The sequence below is a fragment of the Poecilia reticulata genome, chromosome 4, assembly GCF_904066995.2.
Source record: "Poecilia reticulata chromosome 4, P_reticulata-male-v2, whole genome shotgun sequence".
NCBI lineage: Eukaryota > Metazoa > Chordata > Actinopteri > Cyprinodontiformes > Poeciliidae > Poecilia > Poecilia reticulata.
The window spans coordinates 13721634-13734412 of NC_088833.1; the positions used below are offsets into that span (position 1 = coordinate 13721634).

The following is a 12779-nucleotide window of genomic DNA, read 5'->3' on the forward strand; positions in this document are numbered from 1 at the left end:
TCAATGAGATAGATAGACCTGTGATGCCGACGATAATGTTAGGGCAGATCCGTTTACACTCTGTGATGTCTCACTTTCCCTTAACATGCATCTCTTTGGTGGCTTTGCCAGAAAACGAAACCCCACCCCCCTTTACTTTGAAACAGCACGGTCTCCCAACGCTTCTTCTTCAGCTTTACTTTGACGGTCTCTCATCTCAGACATCTTTATTAACAGCTTTATTTTGGGTCCCACGTCCAGACAGAGAAGTTTATGTCAGCATCCTGAATATATACAAGGATTAACACTTTGCTCTGGGCAAAACCATCAGTGTCTTGCAAAAGACACTCTTAACTTTTCCACATGTCATCATACTAAAATCACAAACTTTAATATGTTTTGTTAGGATTTTATGTGATAGACCAACACAAAAATGGGCGTATTCCAGAGCAACCAGTTGTATTAACAGTATAGACACAATTGTCCTGGGAAATGAAGATCAATAAACACAGACGGCAGGGCAGTGATAAAGATGCATACAGGTTTAAAACAGTACATAAAATATTATAATATAAATAATAATATAAAATATTATACCAGGTTTTCAATACATCAGATGTCAGATGACCATTCAATCTGTCATCTGGAAATGAAAAAAGTATATTACAGCTAAAAGTGGCCTAAAAGTAAGACTGGACAAAGTCTATGGCTACTCTGGAGAAACAATAAAGATCAACAGCACAGCTGGCAGAATCTGTTGATAGGAAAACTTCTAGTTGTGAACTTCCCAAAAATTTAATTTTCTTAAAGCATACATCTACTGCTGCATGGAACAGTCTGGATAAAAGCATTTTCATGTGTTTATGAGTAAACTTTTCAGAAGAACAATGCTGATAGAGACATACCCTATCAAATTAGCAACTGTAATCACAAGAAAAGGTGATTTTATCAAATATTGACTTACTGCATTTTTATTAGTGGTGTCGAACGCAGTGCGTTCAATTAGATTTTTAAAATGATTAATAAAAAGCTTTATTAACCTTGTATAATTTTTCTTTCAGTTTAAAATCTTGTGCTACGTTGACCTTTGTTGTATTGTATAAAAACTATAGTACATACATGCATAAGTTTGTGGTGGTAATGTGACAAAATGTTCAAGGGTTCCAGAGGTATGCAAACTTTTCCATGTACTCTGTCTGAGTTTTAATGGATTCCAAATATAGAAAGATTGAATTTCTGTTTTATTTTTGCCACCAAGTTTATCAGATTTCAAACCGACATTTTCAACACTAAACATGGCTTTGACCATTAATCAATAAAAATACCAGATTGCCAACACCTAGAAACCTCCCATCCTTTAGCCACTTAACTATTTTAATCAGTGGAAGCTGGTGTTATGAACTTTAGGAAAACCAATAAAGATGTGTCATTACTTCTAACTTCCCAAGTTCTTTCTAATGCAGGACGGGTTTGCATTTCAGTGAGTGATATTTTATGTTCACAGCACCCAGTCATGGTCAAGTTTCAATCAATAATTTAACACCAGGATGTGAGATGATCCCCATCATCACAGCAATTTGATTAGGTTAATTCCATTTAACAGTTTTCTTTAAAACTCAAATAGAAATCATATTCCTGCAGTTTAAAATTATTGAGGATGATTTGAAAAATGAAATTAGCTGAAATCCAGTTAGAAGGTTTAAAGTCTAGAGAACCATGCTTGGAATCACTAGAGATCATGAATGCACTGTGGTGTTTGGTTAAAATGTTTTATTTTGAATCTCAAATTAATCTGGTATATTATGCTTTTACTCTTCCAAAATGTGGATTAGCAATTTAAAGTTTTAATGACTTTTCTCCAGGATGATTTTAGCTGCCATTAATAGAGGCTGAGAGGATTTGGCGGTCTACTGACTTAGTTTGGAGGAATTGTTAAAGGTTTATACTCATTATCTGTTTTTATAAAATAAATTATTCTGGAGACTGAAGGGTTCATTCCACTTAACGCTTTAACAAAACTCTGTCTGTGTCAGGAAGGCGAGACATGAGTCCCTTATTTTTGTACAATTGCACACACACACACACACACACACACACACACACACACACACACACACACACACACACACACACACACACCACACACACACACACACACACACACACACACACACACACACACCCAAGGGAATAGTCAGACAGACAAATGCTCTCAGACAGATAAATTTTCACGCAGAGGGCCTCCAACATTCTCAGCAAACCCCAGAACACAGAATCACGCTCACACACCCTCTCAGTGGATATAACCTAACCCTTAGCCTGTTATATCACTCTCATGTAACGGCGCAAGCCTAATGAGCGTGCATACACTGTGCTCCCTGTACAAATTAATGCCTCTGTGCTGCTTGGGTCTGTGGGAAGCATGCAAATCTATGTGAGTACACATACATTTGCCCAAAACATTTCCTCTGACAAGAAGATACGCCCACACAGACAAATGGGCTCATGGACAGATAAATAGAGCTGTATAGACATTCTCAAGAGATATACTATTCATAGGGTGAATCTGCTTGAGACTGATCTACAGATATTAGCATATGTAGTATGGCTGTCACATTGAGGAGTCTCAAGATGATTGGGAGATATTTCTATAAGTAACACGGCACTCTGAGAAATGCGGTTAAGGAGAATCCTAACAAGACAGGCGTGGCCGTCTAGTAAACGGGTGTGCTTCTCAGTGTGCCACACGCATATGTTTTCTGTCTCACGGCAGAGTAGAATAACAGATTTTTGATTTAGAGTAAAAGCTTGTTTAATTTGTAGCTGTTCCTTGAGAGAAACAGGTGGAGGCTGCAAAAATCAAAGGCGTTCTTAAACTGTAAAACATGCCCGCATTTCTTACAGAACTGTGTCTTTAAAGGACATCTTCGCAACCAAGACAAACAAGTCAGCATGCACTCAGGCAGATATTGTTATGGGCATATCAAAATTAAATTAGTCAGTGCTATTGCATTTCTCCTTGGCACAGAAGAGCCCATCTGCAAACATGAAAGAACTGGATGGTTGTCTTTGTTTAAAGCCAGCTCTCACCTCCCAAACCCCAACTTAATAAGCGCCCATGTATTTATACAGAGCACATTTTCATTAACTGTAGCAAATTGCATTTTAATCCATGAAGCCCATTTCGTTGTAGAAATCGTTTGACTGGTTTGAGATTGGCATGAGCTACTGGCAGACAGAAGGCGAGGAGACAAAAGTGAAGGATGATAAAAGCTGTTATTTGTTCTCGGTTGTGTCAAAGGAAATTAACGAGATATGGGAAGCCTAAAGAGGGTTCAGAGCAGTAAAAATCTATGTAAACTGGAGGCCATCCAACCAGTTTCTTTCTTTTACTTTTAATCCTTGACAAGTCAAAAAACTAGTATAGCTGTCATGTACTATGTACATATGTAAACAGTGTTTATCTACTTGTTTTATAGCATATCTGACAAGTTGCTTAGCAATATGGGGGCCATTTTCAGACAAATCTCCTTTGGTTCAAATATTATCAAACAATATATTTTCATTGGTTCGGTTCCTATTAGATCAGACTGTTGTTGCTTTGTAAATCTCCAGAGTGGCTTCCCCTCCTGTCGTCTGCTTTGATCCCTAAGCTGTTTCAGGGCCTTAATTGCCCTTTAATTTGTGTGACTACTGGACCCTGATGTTTGAGGCTGATAAAGACTTAAAGCTCAGCTAAGTAAAAACAGTGACCCACTGTGTGACATGGGCAGTATGCTTCACTGACTCACACAGATCTTCAGCGACCCTGTGATGCCCACTGAGCCTGAAGGGTGTGCGGTATATTGACGAAACACCAGCAATGGAGGTTTCTGCCTCCTAATTAGCAATGTCGGATGGGCAACTCAAAGTTTGAGCAATCCTCCATAGCAGAAGTCCTCTCTCTGGTGAGTTCTGCTTGAGGTGCTTATAATGAGGATTCTCCCATGAGTTTGCCAAAAAAAGAAAAGAAAAGACAACATTTTGTTGTTAGACAAAGTTATTTGAAAACTTGGGTCCTCGTCCAGCGTTGTTTGTCATTGTTCCAGTACAACTTTCATTTTTCAATTTTTTTTTTATCATTGTTCTGATTGTAGAGAAGTTTGGGTAAATAGCTTTTCTGAATTTATTAGTAAATGTTCCTTGACCTAATTTGTAAAATTTACATTAATTTATAGTTAAATTTAATGTATTTTATTTTGAAATTTTCAGTAAGCCTCATTTTAAATGGCTATACTAATCCAATGTGTTACAGTGGTTTGGTTAATCCAGCTATATAATGGCCAAAACAGCAAGTAGTTCTAACTGCCAGCTCAGCCCTCCTCTGTAATAATTGAGTGTTCCACCATGTTCTGACCTTCTGCTCTGCCCTCTGTGTTAAAGTGTTCCACCATGTTTAGAAACACAGAGTCTTTGTAGTCCAAACCAGAAGCACCTTGACAGAAAACTGTCAGCCCTAGAGAAATTTTGAAAACATTTTACGGAAGCAGGCATGCGTATCAATGTCATGACCGACTTTCATACCGATAGACCAATTATTGTAGGCGTGAGGGCCTATTCAAAAGTATTTTGGGGTCAAAAATCCACTCCGTTTCTCACTCTAACGAAGCGGCAGTTGGTGTCAGTTACACTCTGCGGTTTTGGCAGTTGAAAATTTTGCTCGTTTTTCGCTTTTTAAGTTGCCATCGTAACTCCGATCGCTTCGCAAGGCAGTCACTGCTCTTCCCTATGTAATGCTAATGGCATGCCCCAATAATAGGACAGCTTGTTGGGTGTAGAACAATAAATTCCTGCAATGCATTGCATCGCAGGCCCTAATGAAAAGACATTCTATTTGGTGTAGAAAAATAGGTGCCTGCCACTTCTAATAAATTAGAATATTCGTAGATAAAGTACCTTTTAAAAAATTCACAACATTTCAGTAGGTATTAAACACACTTTTTCAATTGAAAATAGCTTTTTTATTGGTCTGATGTAATATTCTCATTTTAAATGTCATTTTAATCAACTGTAAGTGGAAAATCATCGTAATTAACAGAAAAAAGGCTTTCAAATGTCGACCCTCGTGTAGTTAATCTATGTAACTTGATTTACTTAGTGATAAAGTTCCTGAAGTTAATGGAAAATTTCAATAATAATCTAATTTGTTGAATAGGTACATTTACATTTTAGCATCCATTAGTTTAATTAACACCAATGAATCAAATAAGTTCTAAGGCTTTGAATGCTTGTCTCTCAGAACATTCGTCAGAATCCAAACAGAAAACTTAGCATTTCAGCGTGATTTACACTTTTGGAAAGATGAAAGTTGTCATGGTTGTTCCACTCTGTTTCGTACTAGGATACCTGATTACTAAAGGGATGAAGAAACTCTACAAATATTGCCGCCCTGGAAAAGATTTGGAGACCAATATCTCTATAGCTGAGAGCAGCACTGCCACTGGTGCTTGTCTTGCCCTGCCTGCAAAAGCCGTTCGTCCTGGCTCTGCGGCTTGTCCTACCGCTCCTGCCAAAGATGTTCGTCCTTCCTCTGCGGCTTGTCCTGCTGCTACTGCCACTTCTACTCATCCTACCCCTCTGGCCACTGCCACTCGTCCTGCAGCTCCTGCCATTGCTACTCGTCCTACCCCTCTGGCCACTGCCACTCGTCCTGGCACTGCCACTTGTCCTGCACCTCCTGCCACTGCTGCGTGTCCTGTCCCTCCAGCCACTTCTGCCAGTCCTATCCCTCTGGCCACTGCCACTTGTCCTGCAGCTCCTACCACTGCCACTTGTCCTGGCAACACCAGTCCTGCAGCTCCTGCCACTGCTGCACATCCTATCCCTCCAGCCACTTCTGCATGTCCTACCCCTCTGGCCATTGCCACTTGTCCCAGCACTGCCACATGTCCTGCTGCACCTGCCGCTGCTGCTCATCCTGTCCCTCCAGCCACTTCTGTCCATCCTACCCCTCTGGCCACTGCCACTTGTCCCGGCACTGCCACTTGTCCTGCAGCTCCTGCCACTGCTACTCGTCCTACACGCTGCGTTTCGGCAGTTGGAACTTTTGCTCGTTTTTCGCTTTTTACGTCGCCATCGCAACTCCGATTCCCCAAAAAAATAATAGCCTCCTTCTCGGCATCAAGCCGGACGTTTTGATACCACTTTTGTAGGAGGGCACGCAGCGGTACAAGCCGCATTAACGGTTATGGAAGAAAAATAAATAAAGAGACATTCTATTGGGTGTAGAACATGCAATGCATGGAAGGCAGTGGAAGGCACTGCTCTTCCCTGTGCATTGCTAGTAGCATGCCCCAATGATAAATTAAAATATATCTTCTGATGAGGCTCTGTACTGCCCCCTGTAGTTTGAGTTTGTTTGAGTTTGTCCTAAAAGGCTCCTGTAGTTCGGGCAAGTTTCTGAGGAAGGCTGTTTCGGCAGTGATAAACTTTGTCATTATGCTTTGCTGACTACCAGGAAACATCTGTCTGTGAGTATTCTGAATACAATTATGTTTTTGTGTGTTCTTCATTTTTAGAACATTCACAGTAAGACTCTTCTGAGTATTTGTTAGAGCCACTGTTAGCTACCTACAAAGCTAGTTTTACACATTAGTGCATTAATTGAAGAAAAGGCTTTTTTACATAGTTTCAAAGTATCTTTTGAAAATAACAACCTTTAAGCAGGTATTAAACCTACTTTTCATTAGCCCACATTTCTGTATTGTAAATGTTTTTTTAGGGGTGCACCGATTGCAAATTCTTATTTTGTCTGAGTCTTGCTAAATACAGAAGGAAAGTTGCTGAGCTGGGATAACCTTCGTCAAAGTGGATGCACCCCTAGTTTTTTTAATCTGCCTTATGTAATATTCTGATCCTAAATGTTATTTCATTAGCTTTTAAGTTGAACTCTTCAATATTAACAGAAAGTAAGAAATTAATACACATGTTTCACTTCGTAAAGCGAGTTATTAAAATAACTCATAAAACTATAGATTATAGTTTTAGCTGATATCAGCTATTTAAAACAACTAAAACTGAAACTGTTTATACCAACAGGAGGTAAATGATTTACCCCTTCACAAAATATCAAAATGTAATTTGGCTCATTATCAGCTTTATTGCAACAGAAATGTATGCTGGTAAAGGCTCTTGTTATTATTGACCAGAAGATTTTGAGCAGGGCTGGACTGGGACCACAAAACAGCCTAAACAGTTTTGGTCATGGCAGCCCACCATGATTACAGTATTTATACAATTTATACACTGGGTAAAAATCCCAGGACAGGTTAAATTCTGACTCAGTGCCCGGTTTTGTTGATGGTGCGGTTTGATTCTACAAAGCCTCTTTCCCATTCTAGCAGGGCTTACTGTTTTGCCTTCTCTGCTGTTTTTGCTTCCTTCCACTTCCTGATGTGGGACTAATCAGTACAACTGGGAGCTCCTGACCAGTCTTCTCAGAGGGGCTTGTATCAGCTGTTTGAGTCTGCCTCAACCTTCTCTTTCTTCTGTCGCTGTGTTTGTTTAGTGAGCTTGAGATCATGTTGGGCTTTTGGTCTACACTATACAGTCGTCCCAAAACCAGTGCTAATACACTAATAGTGCCAATTGAAACACCCATATTTCTCAATATGTTTTGTATCTGTTAATTCTCAAGTCAAAGTCGGTTATTGTGCTCAGTTCCAAGATATGCCTCATTTGTTTTTGTCATGGCTCAGGATGTGATTGACACATTATGAAGATTTCACCAGATTTGCTATGCAGTTCCAGCATCTGACTTGTCTGGTTCATTTGCTTGGAGCAACTTAAAATGTGGCAATAGACATATGGAGTGACATTCAGCGAGAGCTGTCAGTCAGCACCGTGAGCAGGTATTATGCATCAACATTACTGCTCATCTTCTGTTGATTTTTCTGTTAAACTCTCATTGCAAAAAAAATAGTTTAATGATGTTGTTTGAAAATGTAGAATTTAATTACTAAAGAAGATTTAGCAATAATCCATAAAACGTGTTTACTCCTTGGAGCTGTGGTTACTGAAACAAAATGGAAATAAGCAATTTAAATGTATATCGACAGCTATTTGTACCTCATACGACTAAAAAAATAAATACTTTATGTACTAATAATACATTATGTTTGCAAAAAACCAGGTGATTGGGTTTGTTCTGACAAAAATATAGGCAGTGGAAATTTTGACTAACGAGCCTTATTTTTTTTTATCAATCATTTCAGAATGAATGTTAATCTAATATTTGCAAAAAAACAAAACAAATAAAAATTTTAAATAACATAATGTTACGGTATAATATATGTTTAATGTTGATTTGCTGGGTTACATGTTATGTTATTTCTATGTGGAGAAAATACAACCATAGGAATTTAAGGCCACTAGAGACTTGGTGCTTTAGCTGCAGCACAACTACAACAGCTAGTATTTGGACTGCCTGTTGCAGCACATTTTGGAAATTTTGGTATCCGCTATTTACACAAAACACATTAAAAAGTTTAGCATTAATGTACAGTGGAAAAGCCAAGACAGAGATGACTATTTCAAGGACACACATTTTTGCTTTTATAACAAACATGTAAAATTGATTTGTGACTTGTAAATGATCACAGGCAGGTTATGGAGCAGTTCTTCTTTGCTGGTTTATGGTGGAGCTGTTTTGTAAAATCATATTGGGTCTTGTTGTTAGGTTGTTGAAAAAACTGTTTTTACCTATTGCAGTTCTGACTTGGGGGTCGGAGGCTTCTTTTTCATCTTTTCAAGGTGAAACTCAGATTTTTTTTTATATCAAACATACAATACAAACATATCACAGTTATATTTTTTTATTTCTTTTATTTATGCCAAAACAGGAAAGGTAACGGGTTATGTTGTTTTTAAGATGTCTTGATAGCAAGGTAGTGTTAAGAAAACTGTGGTAATAAGCAATACATTGAGTTTTCTCCATTTGGTTTGTAAGAGGTCTGACCTAGACAGAAGTTCCAAAAATTACTTTCTAGTTTGCTTTTCAGTTTCTTCTTATATACTTAATGAAGCCGTGAAACAACTATTGCTTCTTGCTTTTTGTTGGATCTTGTTAATGACTTGTTCTCTGAAGTGTGGACACAATTGCAGAGGTGAAAACACTTTGCCAGGCTGCAGACACTGTTGAGAGATCGTCTCATTAAAATGTAAAGTAATATGCCTTCTCATTCAAAAATCAAAACAGGCACTGTCAGGCAGTGGGATATGATATTTCTGGATTAGAAACAATTTGAGCTGATTGTTTGACAAGAATTCAAGACTGCAAGTTTAGCTAAATCCAAGCCATTGTTTTATACTTTGGGGTTAAACGGGAATGAGAAAAAGCTGTAAACTGCTGACATTAAGTTGTTGGATTGTTTCCTAGTTGGGCATTTTTGTGACCGTCTATGGACAGGTCCTCCAGGCATAATCATGAAGACGACCTGAGAGGCCAACACGCAAGTTTGAGAGAAGTTGAGTTCTGTGCTAAGCCATATTATTCCAAGCCTTGTTATTTTGGACAGTCCAGCCAGAGGGGTCATCACAGAATGACTTGTTGATGATGTAATAGGTGGAAAGCTGTACATGTGCCACACTATCATTTTGTTCCCTGGCTTGCCAAGCCGAGAGACAAATTTGAGCTAGAGAAAATCCCCAACTAATAGCTGTTTACGAGTGGCTGAGTCACCTTAGTGAAATCTTACTTCTCGCCAATAGCAGCATCACTCCCACTGCTTGATTCAGTAATACTTGCAACAAAGTTTTACAAAGGTCCAATTCCTCTCAAGAATCTAGAGCAGATGCCAGAATCAACATTATGACTCCTCTTTTTATTTAAAGGCCTCCTATTTGCTCCCATCAGGCGCCAGTGATTTGCACAGAGCAGGGTGGCCATGTGAGCAGGCCACCCCCGTGGTCACACAGATATGCAGACAAATGAAACGGAGATCAAGACACACAAGGCACTGGTGTGCTCTCAAAGCGTAACGGCATCATTTGACCCAGAGACATTTGGTCATATTTTGTCTATTTGTGATGCAAAAAAAAGAAAACTAGCTGGAATGCTCTGTTTTTCTCAATGATCTCAGTGAAATCTGGCATTTGTTATGTGACTCGCTCAGACTACTTTCTCATTTTTCATCAGGCGTAACTGCTGCATATGAAAAACACTCCTAATCCAGTTACAATCAGGTTTCATAAAAGAATTTCTTGACATTCACAACTTGCGTAAAGTACAGTTACATTACATTGGATCCTTGCAGACCCATCACTGTCGTCACAGCCACACCTATTCCCAACTTCATTTCCCTGCAAGCCCATAAATTCCACTAACTGCCACCACTTGTTCACCATAAGCACAAGAAGTCACAGCTGCTGTCTCCCTTACTCTCAATAAATACCTTCTAATACAACGTCATTAACTCTGATTGGGGTTTTGTTTTTATTATAAACTCTCACTAATGCAGAGAACTCTTTATTGCAATGTCTTCAGTGATTTTCTCAGCCACGCTGGCAAGGGCTCCATCTCCTTCTTTACTCGATCAGCGCAGCCTCTGGATCACATCAGAAACACCTTTCAACTGTACATCTGAGTTCCAAGGTCCATTAACCTGATGCAGAATTGAAGGTAGTTAAATGTAACTCGCCTACTGAATGATTTGCAAAGTCGTCTTACAGGACAGCTGAGTGGTACAATTTGAGACAGAGCGAGAAAATGTGGAGAGGAGAAATGAACCTTCTCTTATGGGTTGTTCTTTATCTAACCAAGGCAATTACATTTAGCTGAACATTTCCACCTTTCCTATTACTTGTGAACAAGCAGCAGTTCTCCAGCAAACTTCTTTCTCAGTTGATGGAGTACAATTGCTGTATTGTCAGTGGCAAAATTTGCAGAAAAGTATTCATACCTCTTAAATTGTTTGACACGTTGTCACATTAAAACTGGGTGTTTTATTCTGGATTTTTTTCTGACTGTTCAATGTATCAACATTTTAAAATATTATAACATTTATGTCACAACAACATTTTGAAGGTGTGGAGAAGTTTAAAGCAGGGGCTAGCTTATACAACACCATGTCAAGCTTTCAACATTTTTCTCCTCAGTCCATATTCTAAAAATTGAAACAAACTCAATAACATTTTGTTTTGGACACAACGCAAATTGTAAGGAACCTCCCCAGTTTACCATTGTGTGATTCATGAAACTTAGTGAAGTGTAAAAATTTGCTAAAAGTCAGACAAAGTCAAAGAGGATTTTGTTAATATTAATTTCAGATGTTATTCTCGCTTCATATTATCAAATGCCACACCTAGTCGGGAAGATCAGGAAAAGAAAGGCTCAGGTGATTTAGAGGCTTTCCTTTTCATACATCGTTGACCAGGAAGGGTGACTTTAAAATGGAGGAACATTTGAGACTGACTGAGACTCATTATAACTTCTAATGACTTTACACTGGAAACAATTGCCCTTGGTCTCTCTGGTGATTATTCTAGCCCAGGTTTTTAATTGATAGGATCTAAGAGATGAGGTGTTTTAATAAAAGAGGGAAAATGGAAAAGGAACGTACTGTTCCATTTCCACATGTTTTCTAAACTTCTAGTCACAAGAACAAATCTGGACAAATCACAGTTTGTGAGGTGGTTGATCTGATTTGTCTCAAGCAAACCAATAGTCTGAGAATGAAGAAGATACAAGAAAATGGGAAAACCAAAGGGGAAAATTGGAATAAGAAAGGAGGGAATTTCTACCAGAGTCTTGGGAGTAAAAGTTGGGATATGTGGCAGGAGAACGAGAGGGACAGGGGAGAGATTTAAAGGGAAAGGGGGAAATTGAGAGCCCGCATAGCACTTTCCTCTGTGAGCTGACAGGGCTTGACGCTCAACTAACAGGGCTGTTTTGACAGGTGTCAGATGGTCCATATTACTATTTCACCGCCGGGCCCTTGGGACCCTGCATCACGGGCCACAGCAGGACTGGCCAAGCAAGAAAAAAAAAAAGAAAGTGAAATGGCAGGAAAAGGAAAAAAAAAAAAATCCCTCACTTGACTTCCTTTCTGTGCAGCTCAGTGACTCTACGTTCTTCCAATGGATGGACATCTCCTTCGTCTTTTCTGTGTGGGCATAATGGAAAAGGTGTGTGTGAATATAAGAGACTTTCTTTCCAGCAATCTGTATAAGTGAATTGAGAAGAGGTTGTTAGAAAGGAAAATGTGGAATTGTTAATTTTGTGCATCTGCAATAATTAGTTTGCAACCACACACAGGTGGAACAAATCCCATCATCTCTGAAAGAGGTTAAGCTGTAATGCTGGAGGCTTTCCTTAACGTGGTTACAAAGATCTCAACAGGTAATAAAAATATTGATCCGATGCTTTTCATCCTGGAATCTATTATCTGTACATAAAATGCGTGCACAGGCAGTGGTAAGTAAGTAAAGGGTTGTATAATTTGATTACGGCTTTTGACTTTACACGCTCTGTGATGTTAAATCAAAAGTCAACATGAAAGACTGCAGACATTTACAGATAATTTGCTTATCAATATTGTGATGCTAGGCAGTGCTTCTATTGCTAAATTACACAGCACTCTCTGTAAGTGACAAAGGGATTCTTGGGTGCACCATATACTATGCTGCCTGTACCACGACAAAAAAAGATAGTTATGTATATTTCAGATATTCAAGTTCTAAAACATCCCAATACCTCTTGGATATTCTGAAAACTCCCAAATGCACACAGCCATGATTTACAACAAGTTTGTAATTGTCTCTTG

At 38.9% G+C, this 12779-nt stretch overlaps 1 long non-coding RNA gene across 4 annotated transcripts in view; it reads left to right on the forward strand.

The window, feature by feature from the left end:
* Positions 1 to 6233: 6233 nt before the first annotated feature.
* Positions 6234 to 12779, forward strand: part of LOC103463463 (uncharacterized) — a 102909-nt gene continuing 96363 nt past the window's right edge. For all 4 annotated transcript variants that reach the window (XR_533515.2, XR_533517.2, XR_014087270.1 and 1 more), the window contains exons 1-4: positions 6234 to 6488; positions 10502 to 10636; positions 12071 to 12141; positions 12272 to 12355. This is a non-coding gene — a long non-coding RNA (uncharacterized LOC103463463). The remainder of the gene's footprint in view (positions 6489 to 10501; positions 10637 to 12070; positions 12142 to 12271; positions 12356 to 12779) is intronic.